Consider the following 15,538-nt stretch of genomic DNA (forward strand, 5'->3'; position numbering starts at 1 on the left):
GAGGGAGGTCAGTAAAGTCTTAAGTTGTTGAATCCATTTCCTTAAGGTCATATAGGAGGTTGAGTCTTTTCATAATGACCCTCAACTCATGTTTACCTTGGGAAGACCGATGAAAGTGGGCAAATGTGGGAGGAGGTGGTTACATTAGTAAATGGAAATTTGTTGACATGACAATAGATAAAGCAATAACTTGATATTTGGATGTAAGCTCTACCTGTCACCTAGTCCAAAAGAACTTGTTACAATGATATTGATGATTATGATATTAGTTTTTGATCTGACATCTAAAGGTTTAATAAGCTAACTTAGTTGATTTGATTTCACAATATTGATTTATGTAAGGCTAAGCATATTATTTTGGTAAAGTGTTATGTTTGTAGAAAGAATTGTATGAAGAAAGCTCCCTAAGCTTAATATGTCTATATTGATAGTCATCTGATGAAGCCAAGAAGATATGCCTCTACTTCAAAAGGGGTCCAAGGTATGACTTTGATTTTGGGTTTTATATGATGATGGTCTACTCTTGACAGGTAATGAGTGTCTGATGATCACAGTAAGAGGGAATTGGCTTCTGAAGCACAAAATAATAAATCATGGCATGATGAATCACTTTCTAAAATTTGGAAAAGCATATTTATATCATGAATCTATTGAAGAGTTTTTGGAAAGTGGAAATGTAAATCGTTAGACACTCTAATTGAATTTCAATAAGTTGTGAAGAAATATTGTTGAACTTGACTTTGTAATCGAAAATTGATTGAAGCAATGGTATTATGCGTGTACACTCGTCTGTGTATATGTTTTGTTGAGAACTTGAGTGAATTCATACAAATTGAAGTTGTCGTCAAGCACCCATCGAGATATTTTCATGGGACGATCAATTTCTGATCTGAGATGTTCATGGATGTATTGAAGTTGATCACGATCGTGATAAGGTAATATAAGCACATTTTTGTGTTGCCTTAGTATGAGGTATGCCACGATATTTTGGATGATAATTTTGTATCTTTAAGCACGACTGAGGTTGAGTACGATGTTGCTAACATGGCTAGTTGTGAGGTAGGAAGAAGAATCTCTTTGGGGAGTCATTTTACCAGGTTCTGGATATGACATGGATACATTGGGATAATAATGAGTGGGATCTTATTGGAAGATATATTCAACCAATGTTTTTGTACAAGACAAGCTTAGTTTTGTGGTTTCTACCTCTATTAGAGGGAGGATGACTATGGTATCATTTTTTGATATGTATATTTTTGTGCTAATATAATATTTGATTTGATGCCCTGTGCGAATAGGATATTGTTGCTATTGAGATATAATGATTACCATATATGAGCACAACAATATATTTCTAATCTATAGAGAGAATCATTGATCGAGGACATTGAAATAGATTTTGCCCTCTATTTGAGCTCCCAGGGTGTGTAATTGAGATGGAGGTCTCCTGGGGTCAAGGTATCTATTAACAATAGGATATCTCCCCTATATGTTACCCATAGGGTCGGAGATATTGCTCCCATATCTTGGTCTTTGTAGAGTATACCCTGGTTGGCATCATACCCTCAAGTTGGGCTTGTTGGGATTGTCCCTCCTCATCTAGCAAACTAATTGAGGAGGCTTGGGGCATGTGAAACTTACTTTTTGGTAATTCAGGTATCTAGCCCAAGCTCGAATTATGACGCAGGTGTTCTACCTCATGCCTCTTGAGAGTCATTGTTAGGAAGATCAGTAGACAATAAGATGGGTTGATGTGCTCCCCTATATCACCTATTGCTTAATATGGGGTGATATTTTTTTCTCCCCCATGAGATTTCAGGTTGAGACTGAGCTCCCCGATATGGTATTAGGATGAGATGTGCTCCCTAATGTTGTTCTAGATTGAGCTAAGCTCTTTGATGTTGATGTGGATCATGGATTTGGCTTCACGCTTATGTTTCTCGGGTGGTAGCAATGCGCTCCCCATTGGTTGCGATTGTGGTTGGTATCAGTGGCTCACCAATGAATAGAGAGTGGTAGCTTAGGCTCCCCTCCAATGTCAAATTCTTCTTCTTTTAGATTCGAGAATGTTCAACATATGAGTAGGGAAAATCAAGAGATAAGAAGGAATAAGCAAGAGATGAATCAAGATGAACAATGACGATACGTGATGATGAGATACTTGAGATTGGATATGATTTGATGACATGATACACATGACATGATGCAGGTGGAATTCTCCCTAGTTGAGAGGGAGTGTTAAAATTGGAAACTATGGCCAAATTCCACTTTGGACAGCTCATTTGATGGATATGATGATTGCATTGAATTCCTTTTTCCAAGAGGACAAAAATCGACCTAAAGATAATCAAATTTGGATAAGGGAAAGTGTATTTTTGAATTATAAGCCCACATCTTCATATTTTTTTAAGTCGGCCCTAAAGCAAATTGGACACCCTTGGAAGGATATAAATACAAGTGACATCCACCTCATTTGGACATCATCATGAATCATTATTTTATTTTCTTTCTTGTTTTTTGCTCACATGGGTCTAAGGCAAGTTTGCAAAGAAATGGGTTCACACAAAGGGAAAATTGCAAGGTCCAAAGGTCGTGCGTATTTTTCTATGGTTTTGTTTCTCAGCTGCAGCCTTACTAAAGGAGATATTTGACTAGTTTTTGGCTTGCAGGTTCAAGGGAGCGACTGAAAGCTCCCAGTTTCTCGCATGCCCTTTTCCTCCCTATGATTGAGACCTAAAGTTGCATTTTTTTGTTGACTGAAGTTTTCGCTCGTTGATCGCAGGGTTCGGCAATTGACCGCAGACAGTGACAATTGATTTCAAGCACCTCATGTAGGGTGTTGAGTATTAAAATTGTTGGTTTCATCTCATGGATAGTTCTTCGTTTATCTTACTAGATAGGTTAATGGATGAAGATGGATCATTGTGTTCTCTTTTGCTTAATCATTCAATGACAATCTAATAAGAAGAAGAATTTGAAAGAGTTTTCCCTGTAGTGGGTTTCGCCCTAGTCTCCGACCAATCCTGGTGTCTCTATGTGTGAATGATTTTCTTCTATTGTTCCTTTATATTCCAATGCATTGATGATGATGATAGTGTTCTTTCTACATAACTGCATATGTTTTTGAATAATGATATGATACTATGGACTGAATCTAAATTGGAAATAATGAAATGCAATTATCAAAGCAAAAAAAATATAGCCCTAAGAAAAGTCAACACATCTTCTCACTACACTCGGCCACCCTTCTACACCAGGGTCCCAAACCCGACGATACTTGTTCCTACCCACTTCTTTCCCAACTTCCCTCCCCCTAGCGTAAACGACTGTGTGAATAGTGTACCAGAGAGCGAGCATGCACAAGTGAGTCTCATGTGCATACTCAACGACCACCTCGACACCTTTAGCTCCCATTACCTATCAAACATTTTCTAAATGAAAGGCTTTGCATTCAATTTATCTCTCACCAACTTCTCGAAGGGTCCAAATGCCCAGCTACCCACTTCCCACTTGTCCTCAATCCTCATCATTACGTGTCAAGGTGTTCCTTGGAAAGCATACCTCCCCTCCTCCAGAATTTAATACACCTTGATCATACACCGCCATTAGGGTGAGTATTTAATACTATTAATTATATATATTAAATTGAAATAAATATTAATAATAATATATAATTATTGGTATATATTATTAATATATTAATAACTATATATGATTAATAATCAATATTATTATTATTATTATTATTATTATATATGAACCCTAATATTATAAACCCAAAATAGTAATCCCTAGTATTATAAATATTATATATTAAACCCTAATTTTATTAAACCTTAATATTATAAACCTTAACACATATAAACCTAAATATTATAAACCACTAATAATTTTATACTACTAATATTATAAATCCTATATATTAAACCATAATATTATAAATATTATATTATAAACCCTAATATTATAAACCATATATATTAAACCCTAATATTATAAACCCCTAGTAATGCTATATTATAAAATCCTAATATTAAAAACTTAATATTAAACCTAATATTATAAACCCAATATAATCAACCCTCATATTATAAACCTTATATATTAAACTCTAATATATATATATATATATGAAACCCTAATATTATAAATTTCTAAAAATGTTATATTATAAACTTCTAATATTAAAACCAATATTATAAACCCTATATATTAAGCCTTAATATTATTAAACTCTAATAATTTTATATGATTAATATTATAAACCTTAATATTATAAACTTTATATTAAAAACTCAATATTATAAACCCTAATATCAAACCCATTATTATGAGCTCTAGTATTAACCCAATATTATAAACCCTAATGTTTAACCCAATATTATAAACCCTATATATTAAATCTTAATATAATTAAACCTTAATATTATAGATTCTAACATATATAAACCCTAACAACTTAAAAATAAGAAGAACAATGAAGCGGAGCTCCGTGGCATGTGGCCTTTGGCGGTTAGGGTTTCCCTAGTTGCCATGATTTGTTTTGTAGATCTGGGGAAAATTCATGTTTATTTCAAAGGTAACATCGTACATATGGAATAAGGCTTTGCGTGAATTGTTGGATGATTCGCTGATAGTGTGTGGTCGTCATTTTGTCATAATTGACTGAGATCTCATGGATATGTTGTTGATGTACCTTCACTCTAGTATTTAAGCAGGTGTGATCTTTGATTTGAAATGATTGCTTTGTAAGGGGTTGTTCCCTCGTTGGTGGATGAAGTTGTGGCCTTCCAGGCCCTTGTAGCTTCCCTCTAAAAAAACCCATATCTAAGGTGCATGCAAAATTTATGAAGAAGGTGGAGATTATTCCCTTGGTGGCCCTTCCCATGGGGTTTTGAAGAACTTCCTTGGCATATTCAAAACGGGCTTTAGTGGGGAAGTTATAAAAATGTGGCTATCCCTAGGATCCATGGAGTTATGGTTAGAGAAAACTTGGAAGCCATTAATGAAAGGTAATATTGGAATTTATGTATGTAGAAACAAGTTATTTTCCTTCTTATTTGAATTTAAAGAAGATAAAGATGTAATTTTTTGAAATGGACCTTATTACTTTGGGACCAGAGGTATTTATTTGAACAAATGGTCATTGGACTTTGATCTAGGTGAATGTATCCAAAATGTAGTTCCTAATTGGGTCAAGCTCCCTCGACTCTTGCTTTCTTGTTGGAGTGTCGATTGTCTGCCAGCAATTGGAAAATGGGTTGGGAAATATTTAGATAGGGTTGAACCCAGAGGATTTCTATTTGCATGTGCAAAAAACTTACATTGAAGTAGATCTGGAAAAAAGGTTTCCCTAAGAAATAAATCTCACATAGGAGGAATGGTCCCATTTTCAAACTCTTGATTACGAGCAACTACCATTCAAATGTAGGTACTACCACGAATATGGTCATTTTGCAAGGGATTGCAAGTAGTCCCATTCCAATAAAGGGGCAGATATGACGTCAGGTTAAGAAGTGATCTAGGCAGATATTGGTGGTCACCCGCCTATTCCACTTGGACCCCCACCATTGTTTCTTTCATTTTCCTTAATTATAGCACAAGTTCAGTTTCCTTAATTGTAACATAATACACTATTTTTTGCAGTTTTTCGGGTCCTGAACTTCTGAAGATGTTTTGAGGCCCTAAACGAGGTTTTGTTTTTTTGTTTTTAATAAGCAAACATATGGATTTGATTGAAATTTGCAGTCGAAAGTTGTAGTGCTCGGATGGATCTTTCTAACGAGGTCTTTTATGCTTCAAACAAAGATGGTATGCCAAATTTACGACCCAGGGAATTTGATGTACCAGTTTACCCCAACGGGGCCCGTAGTTTGGCGCTTCATCTCCTAGGGTTAGGTTTTTGGATGTTTAGGGTTTTCCATTATTTATCAATGATAAATAGGCCTTCGAGCCTCATTGTAACACGGTTTAGAGGCATGTAGCCAACACATCTCTTCTCATAGATAAGTTACCATCACCCGAGCTAGTTTATTTCCATTCTATATGTAAGCATATTTTAGTTCTTTGATGTTAATGAAATGAAGTTTTATTTCTGCTACATATCTATGTTTATGTTTATGTTTATATATGTACTTTTTTGTGTTCATGCATAAGTCTAGATCAAGAAGAGCAATGGCAAACCCAAAAAGGGGAAGGAATAAAGGAAATCCAAAAGCATCTAAAGCCCAATCCACACAGGGTAGAAATGCAGGATCGATCTCAAGAAACCCATTTGAGGTCTTGCAATCTCAAAAAGAAAATGATAAGGAGAAATAAGAAATTAGATCATAAGAATTGTAGAAAAATAAGCAAAAAGAGTTTTCTAAGGATGAAGAAGTTACTTCAAAAGTAGAGAAGGAGGAAATTCATGAAAAAGAACCAGCAAAAGAAATGACTTCATTCTCAAAGAAGCAATCTCTATCCAGAGATCGGATCAACAATAAAAAAAACTTTAGTTTTATGACAAGTTGACAACTTCGTAGGGAATAAGGGGAAGAAAATGGGAAACACGCCTAAAATACCAATCGAACTAGAGGTGAGCATCAGGAAAGTATTTACTAGACAAGTAAAAAAAATGAATTATAGATATGAAAAAGTAGCCAGGAAATGGGAAGATCTAAAAAAGGACTAGGGAGACACTCTAAGAAGGAAGTCAAAGAGGCAGAAGCAAAATTAAATAAAAAACTTGGAAGTCAACCTCAAATCAATGAGGTCTTCAAATTAGTGCAAGGTAATCCTTTCATGTTAATAAATCATATTAGTGATGGAATGTAAATGCATTTGGATCTTGGGAGTGTTCTGGAAAATTTATACCTAGAATGGGATTGAAATTTTTATACAATGGGGTAAATGCTTGAGAGGTTAGATTAAGTCTCCATGCTCAATCTCAATCCAACAAGGAATATTGGAAATTTTTAAGCAATGTAACAGTTCTGGGTTGAATCCCAACTTCCTGTTTTAATGAAATCTCATAGGCATTCCTTATAATGCTCTATTATAAACTCCTAATATTGAACCCAATATTATAAACAATAATATAAACCCTAACATATAAAAACCTTAATATCATAAACCCCTAATAATATTATATTATATACTCCTATATTAAACCTCAATATCATAAATCCTAATATTATACCCTATATTCTAAACGCAATATTATAAACTGTAATATATTATAAATCCTAACATATAAAAACCTTAATATTATAAACCCATAATAATGTTATCTTATAAACTCCTAATATTAAACCCAATATTATAAACCCTAATATTAAACCTAATATTATAAACTCTAATATTATGAACCCTATATATTAAGTCTATATTGTAAACCCAATATTATAAATTCAATATTAGAAACCTTAATATTAAACCCAATATTAAAAACCACAAAACTATAAATCATATTTTAAAGCAAAAAATGGTTGATCATAGTTGACCATGGTTAGCAATGGTAGCCAATGGTAGTTTCTTTAACCATGTCTAACCATAGTTGAATTGGTCAAACATGGTCAACATATGGGGCATTGTCGGTGTACATGGTTAACAAAGTTCATGAATGTTTACTAGAGATGCTTGGATGACTTGGTTGTGAGTGTTTGCTATAGATGATGGCTGACCATGCTTGACCATTATGGTTGACCTTAATTGACCATCGTCAACCATGGGTGACCATTCCAACCATTTTAACCATGTTGATATTGGTTGACCTTGGTTGACCATCGTTCACACTTTTATGACCATAATGGTTAACCATCTTTGACACTTTTATGACCATAATGGTTAACCATCGTTGACACTTTTATGACCGTAATGGTTGACCATAGTTGATCATTCTAACCATTTTAACTATTCTAATCATGTTGATATTAGTTAACCATGGCTGACCATGCTTGATCATGGTCGACCATGGTTGACCTTAGTAGACATTGGTTTACCATTCTAATCATATTGATCTTAGATGATCTTGATTGAAATTGTTGACCTTGGTTGACCATTGTTGATCATGGTTGGCCATGGTTGACCTTAGTTTACCATGGTTGACCTTGGTTTACCATAGTTAACCATAGGTGACCATTTTAACCATGTCAATATTGGTTGACCTTAGTTGACCATCGTTGACCCATTTATGACCATAATCACTGACCACTATGGTTGACCATGGGTTACCATGGTTCATGATTATGGTTCAACATGGTTCACCATTATGCTCGACCATGGTTGAACATTATGGTTGACCATAAATGATCATTCGAACCATTCTAGCAATGTTGATATTGGTTGACCATGGTTGATCTTGGTAGACATTGGTTGACCATTCTAATCATGTTGATCTTGGATGACCTTGGTTGACCATCGTTGATCATGGTTGGCCATGGTTGACCTTAGTGGACCATGATTGCTCTTAGTTGACCATGGCTAGTCATTGTTGGCCATGGTTAGCCATGGTTGATCATGGTTGACCATAAAGACCTTGATTAACCAATTTGGTTGACTATGTTTTACCAATGGTTGACTTTGTTTGACTATGGTTGTCTATGTTTTCTTATGTGGTTGATTATGTTTTATTATTAATATTAATTAATAATATTAAAAGGAGATTATGTTTGACCGAAGTTGAAGAGTGTTGACATTAGATAAATTGCATTGTAATGTAGCATTACAACAATGTTTGTCACATTGCGGCAATATTTTTCATATGGAAAAATGTTTACCACATTGAGACAATGTTTGTTACATTGCAACATTGGATAGATTTCTACACCATTTTGGCATCGCATTGCAACGTTGGGTAAATTGCAATGTAATCTAACATTGCGATAAAGGTTGTGACATTGTGACAATTCTTGTTAGATTGACCATGTTTGAGCATATTAACCATTGTTTGCCATGTTGAGCAAGGTTGACCATGATTTTCAAAGGTTGATTGTGTGACTATGGTTGACCATGGTTAAACATTATCAGTCATGGTTTCACATATTCGGCCATGGTTGTCTATTATATTCATTAATAGATTATGGCTGCCCATTTTGACAATGGTTTACCATTATCAACCATGGTGGATCATGGTTGACCATGTTCGGCCATTATAACCTTGCTTGACACTAGTTTTCCATTATGAATGGGTGTAGCAAGCGGTTATCTAGGTTGAGAGGGATGACCATGGTTGATTATGGTTGACCAAGGTTAGCCATGGTTGACTATGGCTAACTAAGGTTGTGTATCGTTGAGCATGGTCGACAATGAGTGACAATGATTGACCATGTTAGTAATGTTTGATCATGTATAATCATGGTTAAGTTTGTTTTACCATGTTTAATTAGAATTATTAGGATATACATATTATTAATGTTATTTATTAATATTAATCTTAATACTATTTATATTAACAATGTTAATATCATTAATATTGTTAGAGTGAACATAAATTTTAAATTCTATTTTTTATTAATAATTTTATTATATATTAATGTTATTTATCAATATTAATGTTAATACTATCTATTTAACAATATTAATGGCATTAACAATATTAATATTATTATTTAAATGTTATTAATCTTAAAATTATTTAATTTAAATGTTATTATTAATAATATTAATATTATTAAGAGGGATTATTTTCCTTAGAATTTAGAGAAGATACTAGGAGTAGAAGTGAACAAAGGGGTGGAGAGGATTGAAACCCTACCCATGGCAGTGGTTTTGGCAGGCTCGAGATAGTGACAGGAGAGGGGGAATCGGTTATGGTTCACTTACACATGGTGCGTGTGATGCAGGTAAGTTCCCTCTGCGGGCAGAGACAACCCCTCTAGCCCTAGAGTGGGTCTAGTCACAGTAAGACAAAGACAATAGCTAATTCCTTAAATAGTTATTGTTGAAGAGGCCTACCTTATATCGGTGTTCGATGAAGTCTTCGTCACATCGCTTCAGCTATCGCTTTCTTCTCCTTAATGAATGATCCACCTGAAACAACATAAGAGAACGACAAAACACATAATAGAGCATGACAACGAACTATCTACTTATAGAGTCAAGGAACCATAAGCTATCAACATACATTTCATACATGATATAGGAAATAACTATTGATTGTATTAATCTAAACAACAGCAAAGCTTATAACCACGCCTTGACGTCGCAAGCTTCCTTGAAGGGTCCGATCAGTGTGTCTCCATAAGCATTCACTCTCAAAGGTCTCCCAGAAAGGCTGATGACTCTCTCACACCCAAAAGCACAAGTATAAAACTAAGCAACCACAACAAGGATTCCTTCTTACAAAACCATTTTACATTATCAATCCACAACATGAAAGGCTATTCTCATACCTCACAAGCTATTGCTAGGCTATCAGCAATCCAAACTGTAAGCTATCAATCCAACAAACCAAGAACTAGCTAACTAAGAACTAGTTAACTTGCTAACCATCCCGAACTAGCTGATCATAGTCATGGAGGATGCTTTTATAAGAGGAGAAGCCTCCATAAATGAGGGGAGAGGAAGCTTATCTTCATGGGAGGTTACTCAAAAGGCAGAACCACCATCTCAAATAAGGAGAGGCAAACTTCTTTGACCCAACAACTAGCTCCAGAACCACCCAAAAGCATTCTGTTTGAACTAATTCGCCATATCTAGGTCATTGTGGGTCAAACACTAAGACTTAGAGATGACATCGCAAGGCATTAGTGCATTCAGGGCTATCGTCGTAGGTAGGATACTGATGACCTGCGACGATCCCTAAAATCCAACCATCGCTGAGAATAGATGTACTCTTGCGACGGTGTCGCGAGGTTCTCGTTCACTCTGGGCCATCGTCGCAGGCAGGATACTGATGTCTTGCGACGATCTTGAAACATAGGTAAAAAGGGTCAACTTCAGGATTAATGAGCATGGTTAATATTCTTGAGTGATATGGAAGATGTGGACACATATTTTGATGTATGACATAAAGCAGATTCCATTCAAGGACCGACTCTATCCAAGATCAGGGGATGCGGGGTCGGTGACAAAATACTGTGTAACAGATGCCCCCTAAAGGATGAAGGCCAAGAGAGTGGGAGGGGTGAAATGCTTTACAGAATCATAACTGAATCGGAACACCATCGTGGAGAACCTGGAGATGGAAGTACAACTAATATCTTTGATAGTGAAAGAAGTACATGTAGTCAAGGTATGGGCGCAACCATCAAAAAGACAAATAGAACTGGTCTGTGGTATGGACGCAACCATCCAATCGAAAAGACCATATGAAAACACAGGTATGGTCGCAGCCATCCAAAAAAAACTCAGGTATGGTCGCAACCATCCAATCAAAAGAGTCATGTATAAATAATCCACGCAACGTGGACTTGTGTGATTTGAGCCCAAGGTCTTGAATCCTGACCTGTCCATCGTACAATTTCTAATATGTGAATAAATGTGTTGAAGTTGAGCATACTAGAAAATCACTTGATTACCAGCCAATGATGTGAACTGTTAACAAGCGCAAGAGAGACCACCAGTAATGTCAATGGTTCTCAAGGTACTGCTAGTACAATCCACAAAGTGTGAAGAATGATCTGGAGTCGAACACTTGTGAAATCACTCGATTAAAGACCAATGATGCAAGCCTGTTGTCGAGTGCGAAGAACTTTCCATTGAGGCATGCAAGCTCCAAGGTACCGGAAAAGAGTCCCTAGATCAACTTCCTGGATAATGATTTGATGTCGACAGGAAGCAATCTGTCGAAGGAGAGCCATAATGTTTCCCACATCAATGACGTGAGACAAAGGAACAAGATGAAGATGGATGAAACAGAGAATCAGAGGAGGATGTAAGGGTGCAAACTGTAGAAGGATTAAGCTCTTGAACATATCAGCGACACGACTTCGGAATGTGGCAGCATTTTGGTACCAAGGGATCGAAGGTCATGCGGAGACAGCAGGGATCAAATGGAATGAGGCAAAATGAAGAACCTAAATCCCAGAAGGCTAATGACAAAGTGAAGATATCCCAAACCTGGCGAAAAGAGAAAAGGTGTCAATGTTTAAGAGCAACAAACTACCATAGGTAATCAACAGAATATTTCCAAATTTTTCCCGACCAATGCTGGCGAGTACCCCAATTATTTTTGAAACACAAGCTTGAAGGGGATATCATATGCTTGCAATATAAGTTTGTCCTTTGGACAAATCCAACCCAGTGAAATTTTAATGAGCCCTAGGGAGGAGAAGCTCAGGTCTCATCATGGTAACGAGTCCAATGTCGTTAGGGTTTAATGAGTCCTGTTAGCGCTTGAAATTTCACCTCAGGCTGAGAAAGGTAAACCTCAAGGCTACATCAAACCATTCAGCCTCGTAGCTAGCCCTACGGGGCAGGAGAAGGCTCTCTTCGGTCAATCTCGGTAAATCTTCAATGGGATGAGATGACCAACAAGGTAACACTGATATTAGGCTAGTAAACTGATTAAAAAGGTGGATTTGGGGTTTTTTGGGTTTTTGGTGGCAAATTGAGGAATTGCAATTTTGGGTGTGGGGATTGGACACAGCTTCTGCAGGGGGTTCCTTGGGGCAAGGTAGGAAACAGTATTGATGTCTTAAAGTGAGATGGATGATCAGGAATGAAAGATGAGGATCTAAAGAGAGCAAACAATGACTTTGAATTCCCTTTAGACAGTAGAAAATATTGAAATTAAACAAATTTAAAAGCAGAGCATGGCTAGCATGAATTCATACTTTAACACTTCATTTGTTTAATGTGCAGCTGTAAAGAAAGGAAATGAATCACATAACAAAGCTTACAAGAACATTGAGAAACACACCATCAACACATGAGTCCACAAGAATCCCAAAGATGACTGCAAAACCCTGGTCTTCCTTAGCCAAAAATTGCAGAGATACAGTGAAAATATACAATGATAGCTTCTCCCTCAAGAGTCCAACCTTCCAACCCCTAAAAATGATTAAGAAAATACATAATATAGGCAAGCCAACCTCTTCCCTTGCCTCTAGGGGTCGAGCTCACTATCTTAGGAGCTGTTTCAACAACTTCTAAACTAGACACTAGAAAATAGGCAGTCAAAACAACTTGCCTCTATAAACTTGGAAACCAGTTCATACATTCAATTTTTACCCTTTACATAAATGAATCTTCTAGAAGTGTTAAACAAGAGTAAAAGTATCTAAAAAGTGTCACAATTACATCCAAGAGGACCATCATTAACCTCAGAAAGTCGAAAAGAGTCAAATCTGCATTTTCTGGGCTGAACTGGTCAAATCTGGCAAAATCTGCTCAACGGGTCGCGCCCCTTTTCTCAACGGGTCGCGCACTTTGGAGCTCTGTTTGGGGAACTTCCAGGTGTCAGAATTGGGTGCAGGATATCTCGTTGGAAAGGTCTGCGAGTCTACTTTCCAACCCAACTGGAATGTTTGAATTTGGAGTTCATTTGCCTAGTCAAAACTCAATTCTCCCAAGGCTGTTTCTGCAACTCAAAAAAGGGGCAGAAAGTCAAATTTTGCATGTATTTTAACCTTCTGGAGGCCCAAAACTCCATAAAAACTCAAGTCCATCCATAGGCATATGTAACTTTGCATGAAAAATCTAGATATGCTGAGTTTTTGCAAAAAGGAGCTGCCATGACAAAGGGTCTCACCGGGGGTGAGACCCGTTGAGGAGCCAAAACCTGTAAATTTCCAAAAATGCCAAAATTACCCAAAATTCTCAAAAAATTTTGGGATTTGAGCTGTGGCTAGTCTATTGAGTGCCTTGATCCTTCAGTGAGGCCTCAACCAAGATATGGAGGGGATCGGGCCTCTTTCTCCTTTTTTGTGCCTTGGCCAACCGCCTTGGATCCGACGATTGTAATTTTGACATTTATCTAAAACCATGACACCTATGCAAAAAGTGAAGGAGGTTTTTCTTCTTTGGCATGTTGTGGACAAAAACCTCTCTCAGTTTTCCAAAATTCATCTTTTATTGCTCTGGAACATCATTTGAGTGCGACTTGTCCCAATGTGTGAAACAAGGAATTTTGTCGAAATGGAGCGAAATGAAGGGGATAGGGGGCTTCTAAATTCTTGGGGAAATTTTTGGAAGTAGGGAGGGATGTTAGGAAGCAGGGAAAAGTGGAATCTCAGAGATTGAGTGAGGGGAAGGGGTCCAAAAGGGAAAAACACAGGCCCAACCTAGAAAATTGCCAGGTTGTAGCTAGAAACTAGGGTTTGTGCACAAATGAGGAATTTTGGCGGATCTAAGGGATGGGAAGTGTTTGATAAGGTACTTTAAGGATAGGGGAAGGTGTATGAACATCAGGAAACAAGTTTTGTCGATGATTTGACCGTCCAAGAGAAATTGGCTTTCAAAACCCTAGGAGAGGGAAATGACCTTGCCAAGGCACAACTGAAGCATGAACAAGATGTAAAATGACTCATTAGACACTGACATGACAATGAAAACCCTATGAATGATGATAGACTCAGCTGAATGGTGACATGGACCAACATTTTGACAACTTTAGAAGGAGTTAAGGCAAACCCTAGACCTAATGCCTAGTGACCAAATTTTGCTTGAAAACTCTTTGAAATGACAAAATTTGACTTGGAAACTCTGAGACCACTTTGTAAGAGCATATTTGATCACTGGAGGAAGGCTGGGAAGACTGAAACTAACAAGTCCGACATAGGTAAAACTTGGAGTCTTTTTCATATTTAGAGAGTTTGAAAAAAACACAGAAAAGAAAACTCCAAATGGTCCCTTTTCATACGTTTGTGTCTCTCGAGCCCGAAAAGGTAGAAAATGATACTGGAGAGAACCGCTTGACCATTTCAGCCAAGGAGTAATTTTTGTAAATAGAACCTCCAGCCCGAGAAAGTAGAAAACTTACTAGGGACACGACGTTTCATAACCATTAACGAGCTCAAAATGACAAGGGCTTGACAATCTTTTCATGTTTCAAGAGTCAGAAAAGAGCTTAAAGTTGACTCGGAAAGGATTTTTTTTTCGGTATTGACTGAGTATATAATTCATGCATCGATCATCGCTAGTGCTCGAAACACCTGTCACTACACAAGAAAATGCAAGCATAAGATCTGCCTCACAAAAACATGCATATAGGCCAAAACCCTAAGGAAAACCCTAAATTAAAAAAAAAAAGGTTATAAAAGAGACACTATGGTAAAAACCCAATTTACTTGTGTTTTTTACTATGGTAAAAACTTCAAACATTGCATACCTCGTGAAACTTGGCGATCAATTCCAGGAGGATCAGCGGTTCATTGCCTTTCACGCATCCTCCAGGTAAATTCCCTATCCTTACCTTTGTTTTTATGCAGATGCAATTTCATGTTTTAAACTGGGGTTTAGAGGAATTTTTTGGACAAAAATTCTGCCTCAGTCATCGCAAGTTTCCCCCTTGGGATTGCGACGACCGAGAAATTTACACGGGGAAAAAACGGGATCGTCGCAGGAAAGTGATGTACACCTGCGACGACCCGAAAGTTTGTGAACTATGCAAATC

Source organism: Pinus tabuliformis, chromosome 2_1, assembly GCF_031772625.1.
Source record: "Pinus tabuliformis cultivar Carrire ecotype Pingquan chromosome 2_1, CPIR1, whole genome shotgun sequence".
Lineage (NCBI taxonomy): Eukaryota > Viridiplantae > Streptophyta > Pinopsida > Pinales > Pinaceae > Pinus > Pinus tabuliformis.